A 15,648-nucleotide genomic window follows, 5' to 3' on the forward strand; every position below is an offset into this window, starting at 1 on the left:
TAATTTACCTTCAGCCTAGAACCCATTTAATCAATGACTAGGTGTTAATCTGGGTTAATATAATGACATGCCCAGTTGTCACAAGAGGAACTAGACATGGGTTTTTCATTGTGTAGCATGATGAGGATCAAGCATTTATGTAAAAGATGGGAGAACTGATATACAATTCTTATAATACAAAGTACACATGTTCTATTTGTATATAAATTCTTTATTCTAATATTCAAACTCTAGAATATCTTATGACTGCATTATATTAGATAACAACATAATATGTTTATTGCAAACTGCTTCTATATGTCCTCAGAACTTAGCAGTGCTGAAAATTGCAATTTTAAAAGTAGGCAATATTTATAAATTTAATGTCACCTGCTCAGGTGGGTTATTATAGGCAGGAAAGAGTTTCACAAAAATAGTTTTAGTCATTTAAATTTAGTTGATTACAAAAGGATGCCAGCAATCCTCTTAAGTTTAGCTTGATTAGGCATGGGACTGAATAAATTAAGCTTTGTATAAATTGCATTATTTATTTTTTGTATAGACACTGTGACCTGAGTTCCACGTCCAGCAATGAACCTGAAACTCTAAACTCAGAGATGATCTTTCATTTGTGATGCATTTGAGAATTCCCTGCAACATTAAGTACAAGAGAGGTGTTAGGAAAAAGGGACTGGAATGCTCAGATTGTCAGGCAGCTTTCCCTTGTCACATATACCTGCACCTTCTCAAATTAACATGTGTTCCAAGGCACAATATATCCCAACACATTCAAAAACGAATCTGCGAGAAAATGCATTACCCAACACTTTCCTAACATGTTTTATTCTTACTCCACAAGGAAAAGAGTTGCTATTCTGAGAAGCCAACATCTGACTCACCCAGCCATTACCTCATGGACTAGAGAGACACCTTGCAAACCTACAGTGCTTGCACTGTCCCTACATGAATCACTGTCTGCTGTGACGAGGTGAAGATGGCATGCCCCAAACAGATGGCTTAACATTGTGCAGGAGAAGGAGAAAAACAAAACAAAACAAAACAAAACTGATGTAGTCTATTCTTTTTCCTGTTCATCTACTAGATTTTGCCCTTGGGGAAAGTCATCAGCAAAATTTAAAATATATTTAATAAAATTTATGAAGCACATATAAATGAACAGATTGAAACTGACATGCCAGACACAACGCACAGCTTTTATATCTTAGTCCTACTATTCTATAAAGGAAACCACAGTATTTATCATGTTCATCCAGGTACCAACATTTGGGCATTGTTCAACCCTAGGGTTATAATGTGAATCCCTTGAGGTGAATCACAATACACCAAATGACGTATTGTTATTATTACAGCAAGCACTAAAGTGGACTATATTCAGGTAAAACTAAGACTCAGTGGGCAGCAGCACTATTGTGTATAATTAAAATTACCCTTCCCCTCCTGACATTCAGATGGTTTTCATAGTTACCAAAGATTAGACAGAGCTTTATTTTATTTTCTAAAGCTCTGGTGTTTTGGCTCCCCAGGAAAATTCTTTTCTATTTTGTGATCAGTGAGCTTGTTACTTTTCCAGTGCTTGTATTAATCGGGGATATTATTTTCTGAGAATATGACATTGCAATCCTGTATAATTATCAGATTCTATCTGCATGATAATTAAGCTCTTATTTTTTATGCTGATTGCTGTTAATGCCTCAACAAAAATAAGAGCCTTTGAAGCATTATATGCAACCTGAGCAGCTTTGATTTACAAATTATGAAATAAAGCAGTGGATTTTTTTTAAGAAATAACATCACTTATTTGTTTACTTTAAAAACGGATTCTTTATAGGCTTCCAGAAATATTAATGCAAACGCAGGCCTCCTTTAGGAGATCCAAGAAATCTTCTGTTAACACTATTGCAACAACATTATTTTAAACTTCCTCTCTAATTACGTTTGGTAAGTTCCCTGTCTCTGTATCTGTTTTCAAGATGTATTTGGATAAACTATGATTTTCCTCACCACACCACCACCACTACCATTCCCCACCCCCCAAACAAAAAAAAAAGAATCACAGTGAAGCCTGTAGCCATCCTTACCTAGGGTCACTTACTGTGTTGGGCTTCCCTAAAGTATGTCCTTCCTTCTGCAGTCTTTCTCCTGTAGGTTTCTCCTCTAACACTGACCCTAGTCAGTACCAGACATGCAACATATATTTGCAAGAAGGGTGTTGGGGTCAGTCCTATAACTTCTGAAGGGATAGAGAAAGAGTAACAAGGAGTTCATTACTACCTAATGAGAGGGGAAGGATTTCAATGCTTCGATAATCAGGAGGAGTGGGTGCTAGGATCCCTGATGAAATTCTGCAAATAACCTAAAAGGTAACTGCAAGGGTAGGATTTCCTGCAACAGAAAGAAATCACACAGGAGCATGGAGCCAAGTCTTGAAGTGTCAAGCCCGAAGTGCCATTAGATCATACTCTGAAAACCAAGGAGTTCTTGACAGATAGTCATTAATTACTACTTAATCTAAAGTAGTTGATCTCTAAACTGGCAAATACCATAATGCCATAACCCCAAAAGTTTATGGGATTTCTAGAAGAAAGTATAGTGTCACCAACTGCCACTCCCATTGCTAATTTGCACTGAGGCACTTTCCTGATCGGCATATATCCCTTCTGTTGTATGCTGGCTAACTTTTTACAATCAGCTCTTTAGGAAGGCAAATGACATTGAATCCTAACCTTTTAAGACTTAGGCCCATAGTTTCTGAAATAATATTCTAATTCTCACATTATACTGGTCTAGCTTAAGGGGAAATTTCATTATTATTCCACTGCAACCCATGGGAGTTGTATTCATTTATGGGGGGAGGCATGGGGAATGACTACTATTTAATCCCCTCTCCTTCTTGTTTGCACTGCCTTTACATCTGAATTAGATGTTTTTTCTATTGGATTAAAATATCTTTCATGTTCTAGTATTAGAATTTTGTACTGGCTAGAGACTTGAATTATGATCTGCATACCTAATTACTAAAATTATTCACATTCAACTTAGAAAAATTAGTAAAGGAATTCAAAAGTAGAGTTTTTTACAGTTTGTGGGATTAAGGAAAAATAAATGGAGAACCACTGAATTCCCCCCTCCCTATTACTACATTTAGACTGGGGGCCTATGCCATGATACATCTCAAGCTCATTTTCCCTTCTAGCTGCAGAGTCTGTGGTATACTCCTTTAAGTGACTCCTCTTTAATCCCACCAAAAGGCTCTCTTCCATACTTCTCCTCTTAGATTCTATAAGGAACATCTCCATACCAGTATATATTCCACACACCATCATAATATATGGTTCTAAACTGCTTTCTTTAACTGCTTCTCTTGAATAAGGTATACAGCACATGAGCCCTATCCCACAATGTCTCAGTGATTTTTCCTTCCTCATTAAAATTACAAGTTCATTTTACATAAGTGAGCAATTAGTCAATCAGCTCGGGAAGAATTTGTTTGTTTGCTAGTTTATTTGTTTTTTAAAGGCTGACTCCCAATCTCACCAAGGCTGGAAGTGCGGAAACTACTCACAGGTTGTATCTCACTTTCATCAGCATGGGGGTTGGGTGATCTTTCCAAGGATCAAAGTGCTAGTAAATATCTTAGGTGATGTTTGAACCCAAGGTGTCTTGACTTCCAATCCAGCATTATGTGCTACAACCTCGAGGAAAATGGTGTAATGTCACTTTCAGCTCTTAAAATTCCATGATTAAAATAAACTAATTCATACTAAAGTATTACCTATATTGTTTATGTCTCTTGGGAATATACTAATGAGTCACTGATTTTTACATTTCAGACACTGTTAGCCAAGTAGGACAAACATCTTGGGTGAAGGAAAGCCTTTCTAATATGCTATAATCGATTCCATCTTCTGTATTTCTGCCATGGCTAGGAAGGCTCTAGGGCCAAACTATCAATTATCACTCTTTACAGCTACAGAATTAAATCATATAGAGATAATTTTACTCATTCCATGATGGAACATTAATAACTAAATAGTCAGACTAGAACTAAATTCCTTTATCAGGGACAATGAAGGACTTGAGATTGTAATAAATGCTACATGAAAAATAAAATAGGAAATTATGATCCTATGACAAAGCAAGAATCTAAATGGAAATGGAAATAGGAAAGATGGATGTTTATTATTTTTTCTGTTGTTTTCTATCCATACTTATGATTTCATTAGCATAGTGAATTTCCAATAAGGTAACTATCTTGAACAATTCAAAAGACCAGTAGCTACTCTGCAATTTATAGTCCTAGAGAGTTGCCTGAGGCACTAAAAGGTTAATTGACTTGCCAAGGGTTGCCCAGCTAGCATATTCAGAGGTAGCACTTGACCCCAAGTCTTCCTGGTACTGTGACCACTCTATTCACTATGCTATGCTTAACACTCTTATGGTCATAAATTACCTTTCATAACCTAAAAGGTAGCTGTCAAATTTCTCTTTCAATACAAAAATGTAATTTAAATTTTAAGTTATAATCACTAGTAAATTGAAATCAAGACTACATTTGAACCAGATGACAGAGGCATTATTTGATACATCACTGAGAGGTATAAACTGAAGGGGAGGAAAATCTTTTTTTTTTTTTTAATTAAAAGAGGATTGAAAAAATAAAAGTGCCTAGGAATTAAAAGGGACACTGAGGTACAAGTATATGCCCTGGATATTCTTTCCTTCATTAAATATAACCAGGATAAGCTCTAGTCAAAATTTTGAAGTAGGAAAAGTCTCACTTTAGTACCTTATGTCTTGTGAACTTGTCTCCTTTCTTCCCTATATATGGGTACCATTAGTGGTCTTATTCTATCACATACACATTCTATCACATCACATATCAATGTTCACTCAAACTTCTTAACCTGAGCCTTGTGAAGGAGTTTTAAAATATATATTTTGCTTACTGTATTTAATTATAATTGATTTCCTTTGTAATCTTATGTATTTTATTTTATGCATTTTAATAGACTGTCCTGAAAACAGGTCTATAGTTTTCTCTAGACTCCCCTAAGGAGTTTATGAACAAAAAAAGTAAGTTAAGAACCAGCCTTCTACCCAGTCAAACTATGTCCTGAGGAAAGATCCTAAAACTAATTCACAGTAAGGCATGAATGGCCAAAAACATCTTAGTGTGACCCCCCTCTGAAGTATTAGAATTTTAACAGATGGTCTAATAAATCATTAGGATTGAAACTCAGTTGCCAGTCATAAAGATAAGAACAGCAGCATTCTGACCAATCACAAAATAGAAGCAGTAGCCTACACTGCCTCCCAGAAAGGCTGGCTTTAAACATGGCTCTGAAATGAGGACTTCACAGGCAAAACAAATGTGAATACGTGCATCCTGTCTTTCTAATTGGGGCTGGTGGTCACAATTCATCCTGATTTTATTTTAAACTATTATTAAATTCAAATGAATTCACTCAAAGCTATTTTGTTCCATTAGTCTTGTGCATTCCTCTCTCTGCTCAGCTCTTATATCAACAACTGGTGCAGTAATGCTGCCTCTTTCAGGGCCGAGACAAAACATGGAATACATCCAGTTTTTAATCAGCTGTACAGATGGGTTTATTTTACAAATGCACCAGGCTGCACAGATGGAGGTTCCTGAATGCCTGACAAGGTGTTAAAACTGGGCCTGAGATTACAAAGGGATAAAAAAGCAGCATAGGAAATTATAATTAGTAGGGACTTGGTCTCAGAAGGGTTGATTAGTTCAGAACTTAAATTTTGTCCTTGGCATCTAAAAAATTCATTTGAGAGGGTGGAGGGATGGGAAAGAGTGATACACATCAGTTAGGCTAATGTTCTTTCATATCTTTAACAAGTAAGAAGTCACAGTATCCATTTGCCTAACAATACCTCCTTCTAAAGAACCAGTGAAATAAAGCCAGAGGTCACTTTTTTTTTTGTGGGGTTTTTTTTTTTTTGAGGGGCAATGGGGGTTAAGTGACTTGCCCAGAGTCACACAGCTAGTAAGTGTCAAGTGTCTGAGGCCGGATTTGAACTCAGGTACTCCTGAGGGCCGGTGCTTTATCCACTGCGCCACCTAGCCGCCCCCAAGAGGTCACTTTTTAAAATTCTGAAAGGACTGAATGGTGAGAACAATTTTTATTTGTTAAATATTAATAAACATATATTAGTCATTAGAGATTTAATATTAATTTTCTATTCTATATCAAATGTTGAATAAATTATCAAAGTTAAACTTGATATTTAACTTTCAATTTACTCTATATGCACATGGAGCCTCCCTGATTGGTTACAAAAGATTGGGACACAGGGAGACTGGAGGATGGAGAAACTTAGGTCTATAAGGCTTATTTTAACAAATAAATAAATAAAAGTCAGTAGTTGGTTGGTACTCCTACCCTCCCTTCTTTCCTTTTTCCACCTTTTTTTCAAGAATGGAGCATGACATGAGGCAAGGTATGAGAAAAGATTTATCAACTCCCCTCCCCTCAATTAAAAAAAAGTCTCCCAATTCCTGTTTTACAATGGTCCCTATTCATTTGATAAACATTAAACTGTCTCTAGCCTTTTCCTCCTCCTCCTACTGCTACTTCCTGAACCTAAGAATATATATATATATATACAGTGTGTGTGTGTGTGTGTGTGAGAGAGAGACAGAGATAGAGACACAGAGAGACAGAGACAGAGAGACAAAGAGATATAGAAGGGGAGGAGAATTGTAAATATGTGATGAGAAGGGATAGAGGATTATATTAAAAACAGAGGGGGGAGGCGCAGCTACGTGGCTCAGTGGATAGAGCACAGGCCCTGGAGTTAGGAGTACCTGAATTCAAATCCAGCCTCAAACACTTGACACTTACTAGCTGTGTGATCCTGGGCAAGTCACTTAACCCCAATTGCCTCACCAAAAAAACAAAACAAAACAAAACAAAAAAACCCAGAGGGGGATCTGAAGAGAAAATGATTATCATTTATGCTTAGAACACATCCTCACTGATTTGTCTCATTATCTATAGTTGATTCAAGAACTGAAGACTAAAGAGTTATCTAGACCCAATTCTCTTCATTTACAGATTTACAGAGACCCAACTGGGTTAAGTGAGTTGATTCAAGCCACACAGTTATTAAATTAAGACCAGTCAACAAGCTGGTAAGTACTTGCTATATTCCAGAAGTATGCTAAGGGTTGGGGCTGTAAATAAAGCCAAAAATACAGTCCTTGCCTTCAAAGATCTTATATTCTACTGGGAAGGACATGTAAATAATTACGCACTTATAAGACATGTATACAAGAAATGGAAAGCAATCTGAAAAGGGTAGGCTTTGGCAGCTGGGGTACTAAAAAGGCAGAAGGTGGGATTTGAGATGAGTTTTCAAAGAAGCCAGCAAAGCTAAAAGTCAGAAGTGAGTGGACAAAGCATTCAAGGTATACTCAGTGCAAAGACCCAGTTTAGGAGACAGAGTATCTTGTGAAAGTAGGCCAATTTAATTGGATTCAAAGAGTGAGTAAAATGTGAGGAGACTGGAAACATTTTCCCCAGTATTTCCATTTTTCTCATTTCCTTCTGTCTCTCAACCTTCACCGTTCTGTTAATACGGCCTCAAGAATTGCCTAGCACATATATACACATAGTTCAGTACTTATCTTGTCTGTAGTTATTTCTGGTTTCCAAAGTTCTTTCCTTCTAACAACCCAGATAGTGTAAGTATTATCCTCATTTTTCTAGGTGAGGAAATTGAGGCTAAGAGGAAGTGACCTATCAAGGTTATATAACTAGTAAGAAGTAGATTTTCACTGCATCTAGATCTTCTATCTGCAAATTTACAATGCTTTCCACCATACCAAGCTGATGTTAAACCCTGCAGATTCACACAACCATTACCAAGTCAGTAAAGCTTTCTCCCCGTGTTTATTTTATTCTAGCATCATATGACAGATGAATGTGAGTAATTTTGAGTTGCATCTGTACCAAGGAAAATAAAAGTCATAAGCTTGAAGTGAAGTTATACAAAACACAAAATTAGTTCCATCAACATCCGAAACCTCTTGAAGTGTCCAAAACTCATCTTATGAATCTCCATAGGTCTCTATTTATGTTATCAACCTCTTCAAGTACTTACATTCAAATAAAAATAAAAAAGCTATTTCTTAACACTTTTTTTGTTTTGCTTAATTACTACTTTTGAAGCAGTGTTATTTTATAGTATTTTTTTTGCAAATGTACAGTATGTCATTTATACTATAGGTTAAATAAAGCCATTTTATGCTAGCCTACAATCCCAACTATACTTTGTAGTATCTTATATATATATATATATATATATATATATTTAAAAAGACATTTTGAATTTCCCCAAATCAGTTTACAAAAGAAAGACAATGTGTGTCTATTGAAACATTCTATTTTGACTGTATGGGTAAATACAATATTAAATATCATGTAAAATATAGAAATATTGTACATATATACATACACATCATTATGTTAAATATCTCTAACCATTGTAAAATAAATCAATTTCTGAAAAAAAATGCAGGTCACTTATTATCAACATGATAACTTCCCAGAGTAGAGACCTTCCTCACTCACCACAAAGCCCAACCTATCTACGACCTAATGGGTATGTGTTTGGGAGAACCCTGAAAACACAGAGAATGATACATATTGGTTAGGCTAATGTTGTTTCATATCTTTAACAAGTAAGATGTCACAGTATTTTTTGGCTAAAAACTCTTCCTTCTAAAAGAACCAGTAAAATACATAATGTTATTTAATGGTTATAATGGGTAAATGTACTGATGAACCATCAGATTTTGTTAAATATGTATCTTTGTAAATTAACAATGAAAGCAAGTTCCTATATTAATAACCCTTAAGTACTTTCCTCATGACGCTTATACTTATGAAAAAGAAACATTTATTGACTAGAATCATTGAAAATGTGTGAAAAGGCTTTGAACAGTTTCTGGTATGTCCATACAAAGTTCATATCCAAAACACTGTGAAGTTTGTACTATTTCTTTTCCTTCTTACATGCATGAAGGAACACACTTGAATTCTCCAGGTACACACTGTGCATTATGTCTGTCACTATGTAGTGTAGAGCATATAGTAACTACTTAAATATATGTTTGTTAAATGAGAAGACTCTTTAATGGAAAATGTCCAGCACAGGGTCTAAATCAAAGCAAAATTATCTACAGATCATTAGATACATTCAATGAAAGGTTCTTGTTTGTTTATTTTGGTTTGGTTTGGTTTTTCAGGGCAATGAGGGTTAAGTGACTGGCCCAGGGTCACACAGCTAGTAAGTGTGAAGTGTCTGAGGCCAGATTTGAACTCAGGTCTTCCTGAATCCAGGGCCAGTGGTTTATCCACTGCGCCACCTAGCTGCCTGTTCTTAGTCAGGAGTGGATGAATTTGAGGTTTTGAAAAATACTTTGCAAACTATTTTAATATAACTGATTTCCACTGTAATCCTATGGATTCTATTTTATGCATTTAAAATATTCTTCTGAAAAGGAGTCCCTAAGTCTCATTAGAGTGTCAAATAGGTTTATGGCACTAAAAAGGTAAAAAAATCTCTGCTCTAGATGGTATTTGTATATGAAACTGTGATCACTGTATCTAGTCCAGGAAGGCTAAAGAGCCTTGTAAGCCAGGCTGTAATCACTCTAAAGAGTTTGGCCTAACTATTCACACAGGAAAAAACAAGTGGATTTTTAAATGCCTATTATCCAGACAATGAGATGTAGTTAGATGGATAACTAACTTATGGAACTGGTCCATCAGTACCCATATCTTGGAGAGACATGGCAGATGAACAGTCAGCTAGGCTCCGATCTGAATAGGAGGAAGAGAGCAAACTGGATCACATCTGAGAAATTGTGTGGTACTTTCAATAACTGCCAAATTTTCCTTAGAAACAAAACCACATCTTTTTAATATCAGTATTCTTCCAGTGATTCTGGATGGCTCTAAATCATGGAGTACCATAATGTCTGGAGATTTGAAATTGCAGGGCACCCAAAGGCCAGTGGAGATGCATGTTATCATGGGTAAATAGGCTACAGCATGTTGTGTAAAAAAAGAAAAAAAGAATAATGGACATTTTAAAAGAGATTTATGATTAGCAAGAGGCAGCCTGGTCAAAGCAAGCAAAAGATAACAGATGGACAGCTTAGCAATGAATTAGCATCTACATTATGTTAAGAGGCAGAGAGTAAGGCCCTCAGCACATTGGATGAACAACTCCTGCAGAGAAATTTTGGAAGAAAATGGACAATAGTTATATGTGTTGAGGTACAGAGAGGATGTCAGGACTGGTGGCAATCTGGAGTGCCACACAATGAAAGCACAACTCAAGTAAAGTAGAGAATAAAACAAACCCTTCTAGAAAGCTTCTAATGACTTTCTCTACAATTTCAGAGATTTCTGCTGACCTGTTTCACATCCTCCATTTTGGATAGGGGGGTAAGGACCAGGTTGTGGGTAGAGAATAAAAAGACATCCTTAGCTTTAGCACTGATGTATCTTAAAACAGACATCAATGCAAAGAATATTTATCAAATACCCATGATGTACAAATCACAGTGCTCCATACTACTCTGTGCTGCAGGAACTCTGCTTCAGTAATGAGATGCACAGAGGCACCCCTAGCACTCTCCACCCCCTGTGCTTGCTAACTGTGTGAGTAACATTGTGAGGTGGTGAGAACCAAGTCTACCTCAAGGCATCTTGTTGCTAACGATTTTGCTATTTCTTCTCTTGCTAATGAGTTTAAGGAAGGATCTGTGTAACAAACTTGAACCTAGGATGATATTCATCAAGGTAAAATATCAGCGAACAACTGGGGTTTCCATAAGCAATATCTTATTATATTGTGTGCTGTAGATTGGGCAAGCTTCTAGTAAATTCTGGTACCTATATGTACAAGTACCTTTGGTATTCATAGATACTGCTACTGTAGCTGACTGCTAAGCTCTGAGTCCTTTCTGGGTATAAATACAAAACAAACAAAAAATGCACAGTCAATGAATTTATTCTAAATTTAGTTTGAGGGACATTTGTTCTCTGGTTCGAAGCTTTGCCTGTCTTTTACAATTACTTTTAACTCTGTTTCTTAAACTCACAATTAGCTTTGTACCAGGGACTCCTTTGGGATAGATCAGAGGCTGGAACTAATTTTTTGAAAAGCAGTATAAGGTATATATAAGAATTCAACCCTGTGGTTTGGTAGCAAGTTGGGAACAGAATGGTGCAGTGTATTAGGGATAAATGAACCTGGACTTCCTTGCCCCTTGCCTCAACCCCTATCTAGGACATGTAAGTAGAGTAAGCAAAATAGCATTATTATCTATATGTCGGGACTCCTAAAAATATGCACAGCTCTCCTACTGCCAGTGCAGACTTGTTTGGAGGTAAGGGGAACTTCTGCTGGAGGAGCCACAAGGAATAGAGAGAGAGAATGAAAGGAGTACTAACTTGTATGGAGATGCTGCAGAGAAGTAATTTGGAGCAGTAGACAAGGCATTGGATTTGGAGTGAAAGACTTGGGTTCAAATCTCCCTTCTGACACTAGCTAATTGACCAGAGACAAGTCACTTTACTACCTTGTGCCTCAGTTTCCTTGTCTTATATCATAAGGGGGCTACAATTAATGGTCAATGAAATCCCTTCATGCTTTAAATCTATTATACTATTATTGTATGAGAGGTGCTGGGGAGGTTGTAGATATATGATGGTAGCGTCCTCAGCCTGGAGATAGGCAGAATAAGAAACAACATGGAAACTGGAAGACTTGATAGGAGGACTTGTGGCAGAACACCACTCTGTGCAGAGAAAAAAGAGGTATTGCAGGAAATGAGAATCCATGCATAGCTAAGTGGCAAAAGTGCTGCCACCAAGGAAACTGATACCAACAGAAAAATCAAGCTCAAAACTCCCTGCCCAGGGTAGTGAGTTCTATGGTTCAAAGGATTTTAGAGGCCTCTGGAAGAAATAATAGGATAATAAGATTTTCTTGACTTTTGATGAACTTAGTATGAGGTTTTGTTATTCTTTACTGCTTTAATCAATCATCGAACAATTACCAATTATCAAATAGCTAAAACAGGACAGACATTGTGATAGGAGATAACTATTCAAAGGAAAAGACAGAACACTCCTGTCCTTGAAAAGCTTCTACTCTTGGGGCAGCTAGATGGCGCAGTGGACAGAGCACCAGCCCTGGAGTTAGGAGTACCTGAGTTCAAATCCGGCCTTAGACACTTGACACTTACTAGCTGTGTGACCCTGGGCAAGTCATTTAACCCCAACTGCCTCACTAAAAAAAAAAAAGAAAGAAAGAAAGAAAGAAAGAAAAGCTTCTACTCTTCATTCAGGAAGGTAATATATACATATAGGGGTATATGTAAAATATGCATGGGTAGTAACTGAACCTTTGATTTCTTTGGTATAGGGAACTTGCAATAAGGAAACCCCTTCTACCAAAGCAGGTTGTCACTTTATTTGTAAATTATAGTCTTAGAGACTTGCCTGGAGTAATGGTGTCAAGATCCAATAGAAACAGAGGACACTAATCTAAACATAAGGAACCCTACAGGCTGTGTATTGACTTAATTTTAAAATGTAATGTTATCTATATTTAATATACTTTAATTTATTTTGATAAACTATTTCCAATTACATTTTAATCTAGTTCAGACTGCTACTGGGAGTGTTATAATCCTCTAGCAAGTAGCACTGGAAGTTACTGTGACTTGCCAAGGGTCACAGAGTTAGTAGTTGTTGGAGGCAGGACTTGAGCCATTTGGGTTTGAAGACAGCTCTTTATCCATCAGGAATGCTACTCTTTATACAAATAAATAACTTCTTTAGAGAGAAGACACTTAACTAGGGGATCACTAAAGGCTGCTTATAAAAGGTGGTACTTGAACTGAGTCTCCAAGGGATTTTATAAGGCAGAATAAGATGGGGGCCATCAGTACAAAGGAACGGAGCCCAGAGACTTTTATATGTGAGGAAAAGTATGTATAAAACCTCCTTAGTTTGTTTCCTTATTAGCCTAAATGATAGCCATATTTGAAGGAAAAACATACCAAAAACTGAAGTTCCCAAAGTGGAGGAAGCAATGCAGAAAGAAGTGAGGCAATCCTAATGTGTATAATATGCCCAAAGGATACTTCTGATACAGGGTTATGTTTTCCCTGTACAATCCTGGTACATCCCAGAAGATTACTTTTAGTTTCGCCATTTCATTCACCTTTTAAAACAGACAGCTGGGGCAGCTAGGTGGCACAGTGGAGCCCTGGATTCAGGAGGACCTGAGTTCAAATTTGACCTTAGATACTTGACACCTACTAGTTGTGTGACCCTGGGCAAGTCACTTAACCCTCACTGTCCCGCAAAAAAATAAAATAAAAATAAAACAATAAAACAGACAGCTATGCACTTAAACAAGCTTTTTATAATAATAAAGTGCTATCAAACTGAACTTCTGCCTTTGTAGAAACCTACTGACAGATTGCCCAGGTCTCTTCCTTTACAAGATTGCACTAATCAGCTACAAGGTCTATAATCTAACAGATCAAGAGAGCATACATACTACCCAGACATTTTCATCTAACTGATCAAAGAGTCATGATTCTGTCTTTTAAATAATAATAAGTCAATAATAAGCTTTCCTTCAATATCTTTGAAATCCTAGTAAAGTAATGCATAAAGACTCCTTTAAAGAGCATATTTTTCCCAAGTTATTTTTTAATTCTTAAAATATCTGGAATAAAAACACAGAACTAGATGGTATGCTGTATCCAGCATTCCAGTGCTTCTCCTTTTAGGACCCCATTGGGGGAAAAAACAAAACAAAAAATAGACTCCCAGCATAGCTCCTGGAGAGAAGGCTCTCCCAAGACCAGTCGTCTCCAAATAAGGATATGTATACAAGAGGGAGTGAGGAAAGGGAAGGGGATAAGCATTTTTAAGTACCTACTGTCTACCAGGTATTATGCTAAGGGATGTATAGATATTTTCTCTATTGATCCTCGTATGAATCCTGTGAGGTAAGTGTAATTTTACATTTTACAGTTACATTTTATAGTTGAGGAACCTGAGACAGACTAAAGTTAAGTGACTTGCCTGGGATGACACAGCTAGTAAGTGTCTGATGTTGAATTTGAACTAAGGTCTTCCTGATTCCAGGCCCAGAACTTTATCCATTGAACCATCTATCTGTAAAATAACCCACTGGAGTGTGCAAAGAAAATATTGCAAAAGTAGCACAGCTCCTCAGTTCATTAAGCTAGTTCATCCACAGTGGCCTACCTCTGCTGCTCTCCTTCCCCTCACCTGCACACAGTGTGAGCTGTGCTAGCTGAACAACCATGCATGTTTCTCCTGGCAGGCTGACTGATAGACAGTTTGGAAGCAACTGAGAGCCATTCATGACCAGAAAACCATGGCCTACTCAAGGGATCTTGCCATCTGCTCTGATCCCCTCTGCTTACCTAACACAGCCACTCTAGGGATCTAAAACCTCATATACTGAGCCTACGTTGTCCGCCTTCCCCACATCAATGGAGATTGGAGTTTACCAGCTGAATTTCAACAAAAACCTTTGAATAATTGAAGGATGAGACTAAAAAATGAGTATCAGGGCAGCTAAGTGGCACAGTGGATAGAGCACCAGCCCTGGATTCAGGAGGACCTGAGTTCAAATCTAGCCTCAGACCCGTGACACTTAGTAGCTGTGTGACCCTGGGCAAGTCACTTTACCCCAATTGCCTCATCAAAAAAAAAAAAAAAATTAGTATCAAGATTTAGTAAGACCAGTCAATGAAACACTTCTCTTTGAATCTCCATCATTTTGTGAGATCTTTCAGTTCTAATAGCCATTAAAAATTAGTATCAAAATAAACCGAACTCCAAATGAGGACTGAACTCAATTAGAACTCAGAATTAGAATTTTAAATCACTGTATCAAAAAGGGTTAAACCATTTTTTCCCCAAAATAATGAAGAATGTATAATCACATTGTTCTCACTAAAAAGATATAGTTTTCGGGCAGCTAGGTGGTGCAGTGGATAGAGCACAGGGCCTTGAGTTAGGAGGACCTGAGTTCAAATCTGGCCTTAGACACTTAACACTTACTGGCTGTGTGACCCTGGGCAAGCCACTTAACCCCAATTGCCTCACCAGAAACAAAAACAAAAACAAGCCCCCCCCCCAAAAAAAGATATAGTTTTAGTGAGAACAAATGGGGTTCTGGAACTACCAATAAAGCAAAAAATGTAAATACTATTAATTTCATCTTTATTTCATTCCTTTAAAATTTCTATAATTTATATATTTTAATAGTGCAATAGTATAGGTATATGATTTATAAATAATTATGCAGTATATTTGGGGTACAGCACAAAGATTTCTTACTGATATGTATATACAACCAAAAATTTTGGAGTAAATTTTCCTAGTCTTCTGTAGTAATTGATGTTATTGCCACTTATGATACCAACAAAAGTTAGAATGCTATTCCAGAGACTGATACCTGAGACTCATCTAAGCACATGTACACATGAAGCTGGGCTTTAATTTTTCTTATCTCCTTTCTTAGTCTTGCTGAGTAATAGTG

General features: G+C 36.9%; 1 protein-coding gene across 5 annotated transcripts in view; it reads right to left on the reverse strand.

The window, feature by feature from the left end:
* Positions 1-15,648, reverse strand: part of PCDH9 (protocadherin 9) — a 1,095,516-nt gene that overhangs the window by 552,620 nt on the left and 527,248 nt on the right. The window lies entirely within an intron of this gene.

This window comes from Dromiciops gliroides, chromosome 3 (assembly GCF_019393635.1).
Source record: "Dromiciops gliroides isolate mDroGli1 chromosome 3, mDroGli1.pri, whole genome shotgun sequence".
In the NCBI taxonomy this organism is placed as follows: Eukaryota; Metazoa; Chordata; class Mammalia; order Microbiotheria; family Microbiotheriidae; genus Dromiciops; species Dromiciops gliroides.